Here is a 14055-nt window from a genome sequence, read left to right as displayed (position 1 = left end):
TTCCATGTTTTGGCTATTGTTGACATTGCTGCTATGAACATTGGGGTACAAGTGCTCCTATGCATCAGCACAAGAAGTTACTTTTAAAGATGAGTGACCTTGTACAGAGTGGTAGAGCCAGCAAGTGGAAGCATCTAAATTAAGACCTGGTTCTTTCTGACACTAACACTCAGATACCCTGACCATTGAGCTTTACTGAAGCCTTGTTTTAGCCTTTCACAGGGTATGGGCCAAGTTACCGTTATATAAAATTGGGCAGAAGTCTTGTTTTACCACAAAACTGGATGGAAATATTCTGTTACTAGAGGCCTCTGAAAGAAATGTATACTTATTTATATTTATTTTTTTAATGGTTTTAATTGCTATGTGGTTATAAAAGCATACAGTAGAGTAGATCTCACTGGTCCCACTTACTAGAAGCAGTCCCTTTTATCTCATTTAGCTAAGTTCTTTTTGCCTTCCTATTTCTGAATGGTATACCTATATTTTTTCTTGACTTATCCTATTGAAGAAATCCTATTGAAGAAATATTTATTAACTTCTTGGTATGACAGATGAGGCTTTTGCGTATATCCCACTTCCTCCTTCTCCCAATAACATTATAGGACTCTTTTTATTTTTAATTTATTTTTAATTTTTTAAATTTACATCCAAGTTAGTTAGCATCTAGTGCAATAATGATTCAGGACTAGATTCCAGTGATTCATCCCCTATGTGTAACCCCCAGTGCTCATCCCAACAAGTGTCCTCCTTAACGCCCCTCACCCGTCTAGCCCATCCCCCCACCCACTTCTCCTGCAGCAACTCTCTGTTTGTTCTCTGTGTTTAAGAGTCTCTTATGTTTTGTCTCCCTCCCTGTTTTTTATATTATTTTTGCTTCCTTTCCCTTATGGTCATCTGTTTTGAATCTTAAATTCCACATATGAGTGAAGTCAAATGATATTTGTCTTTCTCTGACTGATTTCGTTTAGCGTAATACCCTCTAGTTCCATCCATGGAGTTGCAAATGACAAGATTTCATTCTTTATGATTGCCGAGTAATACTCCATTGTATATATAAACCACATCTTCTTTATCCATTCATCCATTGATGGGCTCTTTCCACATTTGAGCTATTGTCAGTAGTGCTGCTATGAACACTGGGGTGCATGTGCCCTTGAAACAGCACACCTGTATCCCTTGGTTAAATATTTAGTAGTACAATTGCTGGGTCGTGGGGTAGTTCTATTCTTAATTTTTTGAGGATGCTTCACGCTGTTTTCCAGAGTGGCAGCACCAGTTTGCATTCCCACCAGCAGTGCAAAAGGGTTCCTCTTTCTCCATGTCCTCACCAACATCTGTTGTTGCCTGGCTTGTCAATTTTAGTATAGAACTCTTGTAAATCTGTTGATTACCTTCATAAATGGGAGTAATATATTTACTATTTTACTATTCTTTATTCATCCTAACACTAACTCTAAACTCTCCACTTTGCAAATGCGGTGCTTAACATCCCTCTCCTTTCCCATTGGTTTTCATCCCTCCCTTCAGTTCCCCAACTTCAGTAAACTTTAGTTTTACACGGTCAAGGTTGATAATATTTACATTTCACTCTGTAATCATAATTGTTACTTCCTTGCTCTAAAGGCTGAAAATTAATACAAACAAAGCTTAACAGTACAACTGTGTACACATTGCTCACTGTTAAGGTCTTATGGTAGCTATGGTTATTTTAGAGATTTTAAACTTTTTCCTAGAAATTTTTTAGCATTATTTGCCTTCTCATAGGCTTTATTTCTCTCTTTCTCTAAATTCTCTGTCTCATTGAATATTATCTATCAATTCACATTTCCCCCCGGAAACCTCCCTACCTAAACTTCTATTCTCCTGTTAACAGTTTCAAATGACTAAATCTCATCCTAGGACTATTCTTTACTGACACTCTTAGATGAACACTCTATTTTATAGATTCCATGCCTTATTTTTCTTAATTTTTTTAATGTCTGTTTATTTTTGAGAGAGAGAGAAGAGAGAGTACAAGCAGGGGAGGGGCAGAGAGAGAGAGGGAGACACAGAATCTGAAGCAGGCTCCAGGCTTTTAGCTGTCAGCACAGGGCCCAACGTGGGGCTTGAACTCACCCAGGTACCCCTCCATGTCGTCTTTTTTTGGTTTTCTGCTCTGTTTTGGTGGAGCACATTCTCCGCTAATTTCCCTAAAAGGGGGCTTGTGAGAGAGAAATTTTTTCTGAATTCTTAGATCTCAAAATGGCTTTATCCTGTTTTCACATTACTAGTTTGGCTGGTTGAAAATCATTTTCCTTCATAGCTTACAAGGCATTACTCCACTGTCTTGAGTATTATTGATATGAGGACTTGGCAAGATCCTTCGTAGGGCACTATTTTTTCCTGTCTGGAAGCTTTCAGGGCTCCATCCATAGTGTTATGAAATATTTACAATGATTTATCTATATATGAGGTTTTGGTTGTCATTCATTATGGGCTATTTGAAGGGCTCTTTCAGTCCAAAGATTGGTATTCTTCATTTGTGGGATAATTTCTTTCTCTTCTATGTTCTCATGTTTTCTCAACCTTGATCTTTTTAATCTGCTTTCTGGAAGATCTTGAGATGTTTCCTTCCCCTCTAGTTATCTTGGTCTTTCCCTTTTACGATTCTAGCTTTTGTCAAAAGTCAGATAATACCTCTTTCCATTTATATTTAAGAATGAGGTATGAAAGAGGCTCTTGGATGGCTCAGTTGATTAAGTGTCTGGCTCGGTTTCAGCTCACCTCATGATCTTGCAGTTCATGAGTTTGAGCCCCGCATTGGGCTTTATGCTGACAGTGCAGAGCCTGCTTGAGATCCTCTTCCTCCTCCTTTCTACCCCTCCCCTGCTCATGCTCTCTCTCTCTTCTCAAAATAAGTAAGTAAACTTAAAAAAAACAAGGCATGAAAAAATTGAGAAGCTTTCTCTTTATAGGGATTATTTATTCATGGGTTTAAAGGTAAAGAGTTGGCTGTTACTTGGGGCAGGAGTTGCCTTAAATGTGAGAAAGTTGGAATTTTTTTGCCAGGAAATTTTCATTCTTTAGAAAGGTCACAGTTTTTTGCCCAAGGCATAGTCCCTTGACTGCCAAAAATGGAGATTGCAAGGAAGGTGGTATTGAGGGTTTGGTAGTCACACTTGCAATTAATTATCCTGATTTCAACTCCACCACTCACTCACTCTACCTTCCTGTACTCATTATTTCCTACATGAAGCTGCTCGGGGATTCTGCAAGTCAGATCAGCTCCTTCCCTCTTCTGCATACTCATAACCTCATTTTTCTCTCTCCTGCCTCATCACTTCTTTCTTACTCTTCCATCATCTTTCTGCCTTCTAAAAATTTTTAGTAATATTTTTCTCAGGTATCCTTGTTTATTTTTGAGAGAGAGACAGAGACAGAGCTTGAGCTGGGGAGAGACAAAGAGAGAGGGCGACACAGAATCTGAAGCAGGCTCCAAGCTGTGAGCTGTCAGCACAGAACCTGACGCAGAACTTGAACTCACTTGAGATTATGACTTGAGCCGAAGTCAGACGTTGACTGACTGAGCCACCCAGGTGCCTTACCTTTGTATTTTTTTTTTAATGTTTATTTATTTTGAGAGGAAGCAAGAGTGCTAGTGAGTGAGGAGCAGAGAGAATTCTAAGCGGGTTCTGCACTTAAGCACAGAGTCTGACATGGGACTCAGTCTCCTCAATCGTGAGATCATGGTCTGAACCAAAATCAAGAGTCTGGTACTTATTAGCCACTCATGTGCCCCCCCCCTCCTTGGTATTTTTTTACTATTCATTTTATAGGAATCCCAGGAGGGAGACACAGTGACTGGGAATGGTTGTTCACCATTTTGATCCAAAAGACAATTTAGTAATTCTTCAATACTGAACTATGATCTCCTACTTAGGAAATCATTTAGTTTACTCTGGAGGATCTTCAACAAATGATTGGGAGACATTTATTCAACAAGTGTTTGTTAAGTACACATAATTGCAGTCCTCTGTAATAAGTGCTATAATGACTGTAACTGTAGAGTGTCATGTGAACAGACTAAACAGGTACTTTAGGTAACTTGGGACTCGGGGTGGAAGACATGGAGAAAAATTCTCAAAGGAGCTAAATAAACTATGAAATTGCAGTAATTAGTGCAGTGAAAGCCCATATTCTCTGAAGAATGTATCTAAAAGCATGTGAATGTGAGAGTGTGGCAGAATTGGTGGGCCTGGGAGTAGTTTCTCCTAGTTGGGCATGAATGAGGTGATAAAAAACCCTGGAGAGTTACCTAGGAACAAGGTGCAGAAAGGTCTGTATTCATTCTAAGGTCTGGGAGCTTTACCCTGACAGCAGTGGGTTACAGTTGTAGAATTTTAATTTTGCTAGTTATGTGGTCAAGTTTGCATTTTAGAATTAAAAGAGTGGCCCAGGCACCCAGAAGTGTGTTTTAAAAAGAGCATACAAAGGCCCAATGGGTAGCTCAGTCGGTTAAGCATCTGACTTGTGCTCAGGTCATTATCTCTTGGTTCGTGGGTTCAAGCCCCACGTCAGGCTCTGTACTGACAGTGCGGAGTCTAACAATAGTCTTTTAATTAGAGTGTTTTGCATTTATTGGTATACTTGAATTTGAGTCTACCATCTTGATACTTGCTTACTCTTTGTGTTAAGCCTATCCTTGGTTTCTTTGTTACACCTTGTTTTTTACTCAGAAAATTGTTTTTTAATTTTTTTAATGTTTTATTTTTGAGAGAGATAGAGACAGTGTGAGCAAGGGAAGGTCAGAGAGAGAGGGAGACACAGAATCTGAAGCAGGCTCTAGGCTTTGAGCTGTCAGTACAGAGCCTGACGTGGGGCTCGAACCCATGAACCATGAGATTATAACCTGAGCTGAAGTCGGAGGCTTAACTGACTGAGCCACCCAGGTGCCCCTGTTTTTAATTTTTTTTAACATTTATTTATTTTTGAGAGAGAGAACGGGAGTGAGGAAGGGGCAGAGAGAGAAGGAGACACAGAATCCGAAGCAGGCTCCAGGCTCCAACTGTCAGCACAGGGCCCGACTGGGGCTGGAACTCCCAAACCGTGTGATCATGACCTGAGCCGAATTTGGACACCTAACCAACAAGCCATCCAGGCATCCCTACTCAAAAATATTTAGGGTTGATTTTTTTCTTTTCTTTTACTTTCTCTCTTTCCTTATTTTGTCTCCCTCCTTCCCTCTCTTTCCTCCTTATCTTTCTCTTACTCTCTCTCAGTGGTTGCGCTAGGGATTCAATATACATCCCTAATATCTCCTTAAACTGAATTATCTTATTTTATTTATTTTATTTTTTTTTACATTTATTTATTTTCAAGAGACAGAGTGTGAACAGGAGAGGGTCAGAGAGAGGAGACAGAATCTGAAGCAGGCTTCAGGCTCTGAGCTAGCTGTCAGCACAGAGCCTGATGCGGGGCTCAAACCCACTAACCATGAAATCAAGACCTGAGCCAAAGTTGGATGCTCAACCGACTGAGCCACCCAGGTGCCCTTGAATTATCTTACTTTAATATTAACATTATTATATCTTAAATTAATACTATGTTATTTCATGTATAATGTAAGACCCTTAAAAGAGTAGGATTCCCTTCCTTCAGGCCTTTGTGCTATTGTTATCTATTTTACTTACATATATTTTATATAGTTTATACTTTTTTTATGTTTACTTATTGAGAGAGAGACAGAGTGTGAGTTGGGGAGGAGCAATGAGAGAGGGAGACACAATCTGAAGCCAGTTCTAGGCTCTGAGCTGTCAGCACAGAGCCTGATGCAGGGCTCAAACTCACAAACTGCGTGATCATGACCTGAGCCAGAGTCATCCCAACCGACTGAGCCACTCAGGCACCCCAAGTTTATACTTTCTTTTTAAGTCAATAGACTTTTAAAGAAATCAAGTCTTTTGTGTTTATTCACATACTTCTCATTTTTGGTGTTCTTCATTCTTTTTTGCAGATCTACTTTTCCATCTGGAATCATTGCCCTTCAGTCTAAAGCCTTTAGTATTTCTTGTAGATCAGGACTTCCAGTGGTGAATTTTTCAGATTTTGTTTATCTGAAAATGTTTTTATTTTATGTTTATTTTCGAGAAGTATTGAGAAGTATTTTCTCTGGATATGGTCATGGGGCTTTTTGTGTGTTTTTTGTTTTGTTTTACCTAAGAATGTTACTCCATCTGGCTCCCCTTGTAATGAGAATTCATCTGTGCTTAGATGTATTCTCTGTAGTTATCCTGGTTGGGGGTTCGCTGACCCGTTTGGATCTGTGGTTGGGTATCTCTCATTAGTTTTGGAAACTATTTGACCATTATGTTTTAAAATATTTTTTCTCTTCCATTCACTCTCTTCTAAGATTTTAGTTACATATCCCATGTATTCTTAGATTTCTACTATTTTATAACCTTTTTTTTTCCTCTCTCGGCTAATTTTTGGCTAATTTATACTTACCGGTCTTCAAGTTCAAATAGTCCTTCTACTTAGTCCAGTCTGCTAGAAAAATATAATAAAACAACCCCCCCCCACAATTCATTTAATGAGTTTTTTATTTTAGATACTGTATTTTATAGTTTTAGAATTTTCATTTTGTTCTTTCTCCTTTTTCTCTGTTGACATTTCCAATCTGTTCATCCAGCTTTCATCTCTTCCTAAAAATTATCTAACATATTTATAATCGCTGTGTTATAGAACTTGTGATTCCAGTGTCTGGGTCATTTCTCAGTATACTCATTCATTCATTCATCCATTCATTCTGAAAGAGAGCAGGCATGAGTGAGGGAGCGCAGAGAGAAAGGGAGAGAGAATTCCAAGCAAGCTCCACACTGTCAGCACAGATCCTAACACATGGCTTGAACCCATGAACCATAAGATCATGACCAAGATCAAGAACCAGATTCTTAACCGACTGGGCCTCCCAGGTGCCCCTCAGTATACTTCTCTTTTCTTTCCATGATTTCTTTGTGCATTTTAATCATATCTATAAGTCTCTTTTCATGTCTAAAAATTTATTTTTTATTGGACATTTTGGATAATACTCGTGAAGACTGAATTATGTTATTTTCCTTTAAAAGGTATTGAGGTTTTTTCCTGGCAATCAGTTAAATTATCCGTGGATCATTATGATGTGAAGCCTTGGTTTTAGACTTTGTTAGGGTGAGTTCGTTTCAACAAAGTTTATTAGACTTAGCATTTTTATTGTGTTGTATTAATGTCTGCCTCTTTGACCTCCCATCTAGGATAATTTTCCCTTCGCTGAAGAATATTCTTTACAGTTTCTTTTACTACAGCCAGAATGGTGGCAAACTCTTTAAATTTGTTCATTTGAAGACATCTTTTTTCCACTAGGTTTAGAATCCTTGGTTGGCAGTTATTTTCTTTCTTTTTCTTTACTTTTTTTTTTTTTTTTTTTTAAATTTTAGAGCACCAGCTGGGGAGAGGGGCAGAGGGAGAGAGAAAATGAGTATCAAACAGACTCCACACGCAAAGTGGGTCCTGTTGTGGGGCTCGATCCCATGACCTCGGGATCATGACCTGAGCCAAAATCAGGCACCAGGTGCCCCAGCAGATGGTTTCTCTGAGGATGCTACTCTCTTGTCTGATGGATGTTGTCCATGGTCTCAGTGAGAAGTTGGCTTCCAGGCCAAATGTTGCTTCTTTGATTATGTCTGTCTTCTCTGCCTGCTGCTAATATTCGGTCTTTCTCTCTGGTTTTCAGTAGTTATGCAGCAGTGCATCTGGCATGGTCTTCATATTTATCTGGTTTGGGGTTTACAGGACTTTTTGAGTTTACTGTGGCTGCTGTAATAAAGTATCTCAGACTGGGTGGCTTAAACATTCATTGTCTTCTGTCTCAGAATTTAGAGGTTAGAAGTCCAAGGCCAAGGTGTTAGCATCATTGATTCTTTCTGAGGGCTGTGAGGGACGGTTGTGTTCCTGGCTCCACACTTTGACTTACGGATGGCCATTTTCTCCCAGTATCTTTTCACATGGTCTTTTCTCAGTTTGTGTCTGTGTCCCGATTTCTTCTTTCCATAAGGAGTAGGGTCCACCAGGGGCGCCTGGGTGGCTCAGTCGGTTAAGCCTCCGGCTTCGGCTCAGGTCAGATCTCACGTTCGTGGGTTCGAGCCCCGCGTCGGGCTCTGTGCTGGCAGCTAGTTCAGAGCCTGGAGCCTGCTTCCAGTTCTGTGTCTCCTTCTCTCTCTGCCCCTCCCCCTCTCATGCTCTGTCTCTCTCTGTATCAAAAATAAATTAAAAAAAAATTAAAAAAAAAAAAAAGGAGTAGGGTCCATCCTAATGACTTCATTTTAACTTGATTACCTCTGTAAAGACTTTATCTTTAAAATAAGGTCACATGTGGAGGTGTATAGGGTTAGGACTTCAACATAGGATTCTGGAGGGTCATGCCCCCCATAACAAACTGCTTGATGTTTTTCACAGTCGTTGGGAAATTCTCCACTATTATCTTTTCAAGTATTGTTTCTATTGTTCTCTCTCCTCTCCTTCTGGAGCTTTACTAATATGTATATTCGGTCTCATCACTGAATTCCAAATGATGTTCCTTTCTGTGTTCCAAGTGTTTTTTTGATGTTCCGTTCTGTATTTTCCATCCTTTTTCTCTTCAGTGCTTCCTTCTAGATAGTTTCTGTTAACCAGCCTTCTAATTCATTAATTCTCTCTTCTGCTGAATCTTATCTATTTTATTTTTTTTAATTTTTTTTAATGTTTTATTTATTTTTGATACAGAGAGAGACAGAGCATGAGAGGGGGAGGGGCAGAGAGAGAAGGACACAGAACAGGAAGCAGGCTCCAGGCTCTGAGCTAGCTGTCAGCACAGAGCCTGACGCGGGGCTCGAACCCACGAACGTGAGATCTGACCTGAGCCGAAGTCGGAGGCCTAACCGACTGAGCCACCCAGGCGCCCCGAATCTTATCTATTTTAAACACATCAATTAATTTTATTTAGTTGGCTCATTGTTTAGTTCTAGAATCACCACTTCATTTTCTTCCTCCCCTCAACTGCTGCCCCATTTCTTTTTAGAAAGAATTTGGTTTTCTGGTAAATTTCTTTGTCTTTTTTTAATCTTTCAGTTTTTCATCCTTTTTAAAATTTTGAAACATTCTCACACTTTTAAATATCTTAAGTACATGATGAAGACTTTTTTTTCATGAATCATTTGAAAATAAGTTGATGATGTCCCTTCACCCCCAAATATTTTCATGTATGTTTTCCTGCCAGACATTATTCTCCTTCTTTATATTATATATTTTCCTTCGTAACCATAAGTATAGCCATGTCTTTTGCCCGTTTTCATCACTGCATAATTTGTTTTTTGGGTGTTGAGTTTGATAAGTTCTTTATAGATTTTGGATACTAATTCTTTATCTGATATGTCATTTGCAAATATCTTCTCCCATTCTGTTGGTTGTCTTTTAGTTTTGCTGATTGTTTCTTTCGCTGTGCAGAAGCATTTTATTTTGATGAGGTCCCAGTAGTTCATTTTTCTCCAGTTGGGATTTATGTGATTTTTTTTGTGATCACATTTACACTGTGCATCTTTAGTAGAAATATCACATAATTGATTGTGTTCTCATCACACAAGTTTGATGTCTTATACTACCTGTTATATTCCTTTTGATATCTTATTAATGTGGTATCTTTCAAGCTTGTCCATTGAAAAGTTTTCACTTGGTAATTGCTATGGATTAAATTGCATACTCCAAAAAGATGTTGAACCCCTAATTCCTAGTATACATGAATGTGGCCTTACTTGAAAATGAAGGTCTTTGCAGATGTAATCAGATTAAACTGAGATCATCAAGGTGAGCCTTAATGCACTGCAGCTCATATCCTTATAAGAAGAGGGAAATTTGCCTACAGACACACACACAGAGAACATCGTATGACACCCAAAACAGACACTGTAGTGATGCACCTGCAAGCCACGGGGCACGAAGGATTCTGGCCAGTCTTGAAGGAAGGACACTCCTGCTGACACCTTGATTTCGGACTTCTAGCTACCAGAATTAGAAGACAATAAATTTCTATTATTTTAAGCCATCTAATTTGTGGTACTTTATTACCACAACCCTGGGAAAGTAATAGAGTAATTAGTGTTTTGTGGGGAGATATTTTGAAACTATGTAAATAGGGGCGCCTGGGTGGCTCAGTCGGTTAAGCCTCCGACTTTGGCTCAGGTCACATCTCACGTTCGTGGGTTCGAGCCCCACGTCGGGCTCTGTGCTGGCAGCTAGCTCAGAGCCTGGAGCCTGCTTCAGATTCTGTATCTCCTCTTTCCCTGCCCCTCCCCCTCTCATGCTCTGTCTCTCTCTGTATCAAAAATAAATAAAACATTAAAAAATTAAATAAATAAATAAAAACTATGTAAATAAATATCTTCCTCATCATTAAGCCTTCAATTTATTCATTTATTTAGTTAATATAGACTGTTAAGAGTCTTATTTATTCAATGTTTAAACTCACTACTACCAATAATTATTGTGGTGTTCAAATTGTACCAAATTTGGCCAGTGGGAACTTCTTTCGGGCTGCTTTCTGTGTTCTTTTACATGTCCCTATCATTTTTTGAGCATTTCATTACTTTTGGAACAAGGCATTCAGGCCTATTTTGCATTTTCTGACCGGCCCTGAAATCTCATTTACCAAGGAGCCTGGGTTCCTTTTAGTGAAAAACTATTTAGAAACCAAGATCTGAGACTAGGTGGACTCATTGATGTTGGGACATCATAGCTCCCAGACCATTCCCTGCAGAGGCAGGAAATAGATATATGTATATAATTTCTGTATCTGCCTACATATATTGAAAACCATGAGTTCACATTGTGCTCTCCAATCCCAATCCAACACAAGATTCATTCTACTTTTCTTCCTTTCCCCATTTGTAATTGCTTTTCTGTGTTTTCTTATTATTATTCTTTTTAAAATGTTTCTTTATTTTTGAGAGAGAGACAGAGCATGAGTGGGAGAGGGGAAGAGAGAGAGGGAGACACAAAATCTGAAGCAGGCTGCAGGCTGTAAGCTGTCAGCACAGAGCTGAACACGGACCTCGAACTCACAAACCATGAGATCATGACCTGAGCCGAAGTTAGACGCTTAACCAACTGAGCCCCCCAGGCGGCCCTGTAATTGCTTTTTCTAACACTGCAAAAATTTATCCCCTTATTTTCAACATAATTGCTCACGGGATCCATCCCTGTGTGTAGCCAGACTCCCAACACATCCATCCCTCCTCGTCCACCTCTTTGGCCTTTCTGTGTGTCTTGGCCAGGCTTCAGCAGCCAACATAACTCTCCCGTTTTGGCTCTATTCTCTTACTTCAGGCTACCCAGTCTTCTTTTTAGCTCCAGCTTGTGGATTTTGGACTGAAGTGTTCAAGATAGGATTTTTCTCTATTTTCTCGAACAAGTGAAACATAACTATTTGGTTTTTGTCAGATAATTCCAATATTGGCTTCACCTGTTACAAGTCTGTTCCTAGTGCCTTTTTACTTTTAGGTCATTTAGTTCTATCTCTTGGCATGCTGGCTAATTTTGTATTAAGAGTATAATAAAAGAACGTGTCTATAGAGTCTCTAAATGATTTTTCTTTCTCCAGAGAGAGTAAACCGTTTCCCTTGCGAGGCAGATACTGTGAGAGCTGATGGTATTAATCCAGTCCAGAACTGAACTGATTTGGGCTGAACTGCAGTCTGGGCACAACTTTGTTGTCTTCTGGTTCTTCCTGGCTTCTAGGATATAGGCTGGCATGAGCGCTAGGGCCCCTCCTCTGTTGTTGGATTTGAACTCTAATCCTTGTCTCTTCAGCACCATGAGACCATATTACACTACTCGTTTCAAAATTTTCTGCTTGGCTTCATAATTCCTTCTTCTTTGGAATTTAGCAAATATCTTAAAAGGGAAAAAAGTAGCATATTGATGAGCCATTTCTGTCCCTTCTCTTTCACCAGAATCTTGGCCTTTGGGTCTCTAATTTCTAGCTGTACAAATCAACAAGGCTCTTAAAAGCTCTGCTTTTTTCTTCATATTTAACAGTGGCCTTCTGCCTTGTCCTTTTGCCTGAGTTCTCAAATTCTTGCCTGGTTCCCCAAGTCTGCAGAACCCTGAGAGAACAGGCAGCTACAGAGCACCAGTGTGGCCTTCTGCATGGACTCCTGCGGCGGGGGTGCCCCTCAAGGTTTGGTGTTCTCAGCACCCTCCCACACACGGAAACGTGTGTATGCACGTGCATGTGTGTGAGTACGTACATGTAAATGCCTGTTCTTGGTGGGAGCACTGCGCCAGTGCCAGCTACTCATGTATATCCAGAAACAAAGCTCAACTCTCGTGTAGTCTTTTCTGTTCCAACTCTTTTTAAAAACAGGGGCGCCTGGGTGACTCACTCAGTTAAGTGTCCGACCGCGGCTCAGGTCATGATCTCGCAGTTCAGGAGTTCGAGCCCCCCATTGGGCTATTGTGCTAACAGCCCAGAGCCTGGAGCCTGCTTCAGATTCTGTGTCTTCCTCTCTCTCTGTTCCTCCCCACTGACACTCCGTCAACTCTCAAAGATAAATAAACATTTTAAAAAATTGAAAATAATGCTCCTTGGGGCACCTGGTTGGCTCAGCTGGTTAAACACCTGACTCTTGGGCGCCTGGATGGCTTAGTTGCTTAAGTGTCCGACTTCGGCTCAGGTCGTGATCTAACAGTCTGTGGGTTCAATCCCCGCATTGGGCTCTGTGCTGACAGCCCTGAGCCTGGAGCCTGCTTCAGATTCTGTGTCTCCTGCTCTCTCTGTCCCTCCCCTGCTTGTTCTCTGTCTCTATCTCTCAAAAATAAATAAATGTTAAAAATTTAAAGAAAACCCATCTAACTCTTGATCTTAGTTCAGATCATGATTTCATGGCTCCTGAGATCAGTCTGGACCTCAGGCTCCACACTGGGTGTGGAGCTACTTGGGATTCTCTCCCTCTTCCTCTGCCCCTCTGTTGCTCACACACAGGCACGTGCACCCATGTGCTTGCACACGCGTGCTCTCTCTCTCTCTCTCAAAAATAATTCTTCTTGTTCAACCAACCACAATGATTTCACAATCTAATAGTCTAAAACTCTTAACAAAAAGAAAAAGACAATTTTAAGTCGTTGGCATTAAGATAATTAGATCCGTAGAATTGAAGCCAGGTGATAAAGGTTAACATCAACAGTGGTACATCATATTGATTGTATGTACCCTTGATATGATGTGATGATAATAGTAGTTTTCCTCTGTGGTCTTCCTCCCAAAAACCTATAATCCCAGTCTAATCAGAAGAAAAACATCAGGCAAATCTCTTTTGAGTGACAGTCTACCAAATACCTGACAAATACTCCTCAAAACCATCAACATCATCAAAAACAAGGAAAACCTAACAAGCTTACAGAGAAGCCTAGGAAGACAGGACTACTAAATGTGCTGTGGTATCCTGCATGGAATCTTAGAATAGAAAACAGATATTAGATAAAAACTGAGGAGGGGCGCCTGGATGGCTCAGTTGGCTAAGCCTCTGACTTCAGTTCAGGTCATGATCTCAGGGTTCATGAGTTTGTTGTGAGTTCAAGCCTCACCCCAGGCTCTGCTGACACCTCATAGCCTGGAGCCTGCTTCAGGTTCTGTGTCTCCCTATCTAGAGGGAATCTAGAATCTTTGGATTCTGTCTCTCCCTGCTCTCTGCCCCTCCACCCTCCACTCATGCTCTGTCTCTCTCTCTCTCAAAAAGAAATAAAACGTTTAAAAATTTTTTGAGGAAATTTGCCTGAAATATATGGACTTCAGTTAATAATATCAAAATTGTTTCCTTAAGTGTGATAAATGTATCATAATAATGTTAGAGGTTAGTAAAAGGGAAAATTGGTAACCCTTTGATTAACCTTTAGAGTAATTTTTTATGCCTAAAACTGTTTTAAAATCAAAAGTTTAGGGGCGCCTGGGTGGCTCAGTCACTTAAGCATCTGATTCTTGACTTGTCTCAGGTCATGATCTCACAGTTC

At 40.1% G+C, this 14055-nt stretch overlaps 1 protein-coding gene across 4 annotated transcripts in view; it reads left to right on the top strand.

Annotated features, from left to right (window-relative positions):
- The window catches only part of RPRD2 (regulation of nuclear pre-mRNA domain containing 2), a 92637-nt gene that overhangs the window by 63230 nt on the left and 15352 nt on the right, over positions 1-14055 (top strand). The window lies entirely within an intron of this gene.

Source organism: Suricata suricatta, chromosome 8 (genome assembly GCF_006229205.1).
Source record: "Suricata suricatta isolate VVHF042 chromosome 8, meerkat_22Aug2017_6uvM2_HiC, whole genome shotgun sequence".
Taxonomy (NCBI): Eukaryota; Metazoa; Chordata; class Mammalia; order Carnivora; family Herpestidae; genus Suricata; species Suricata suricatta.
The sequence above is the reverse complement of the archived record's forward strand: the minus strand, read 5'-3'. Positions and strand labels throughout refer to the sequence as shown.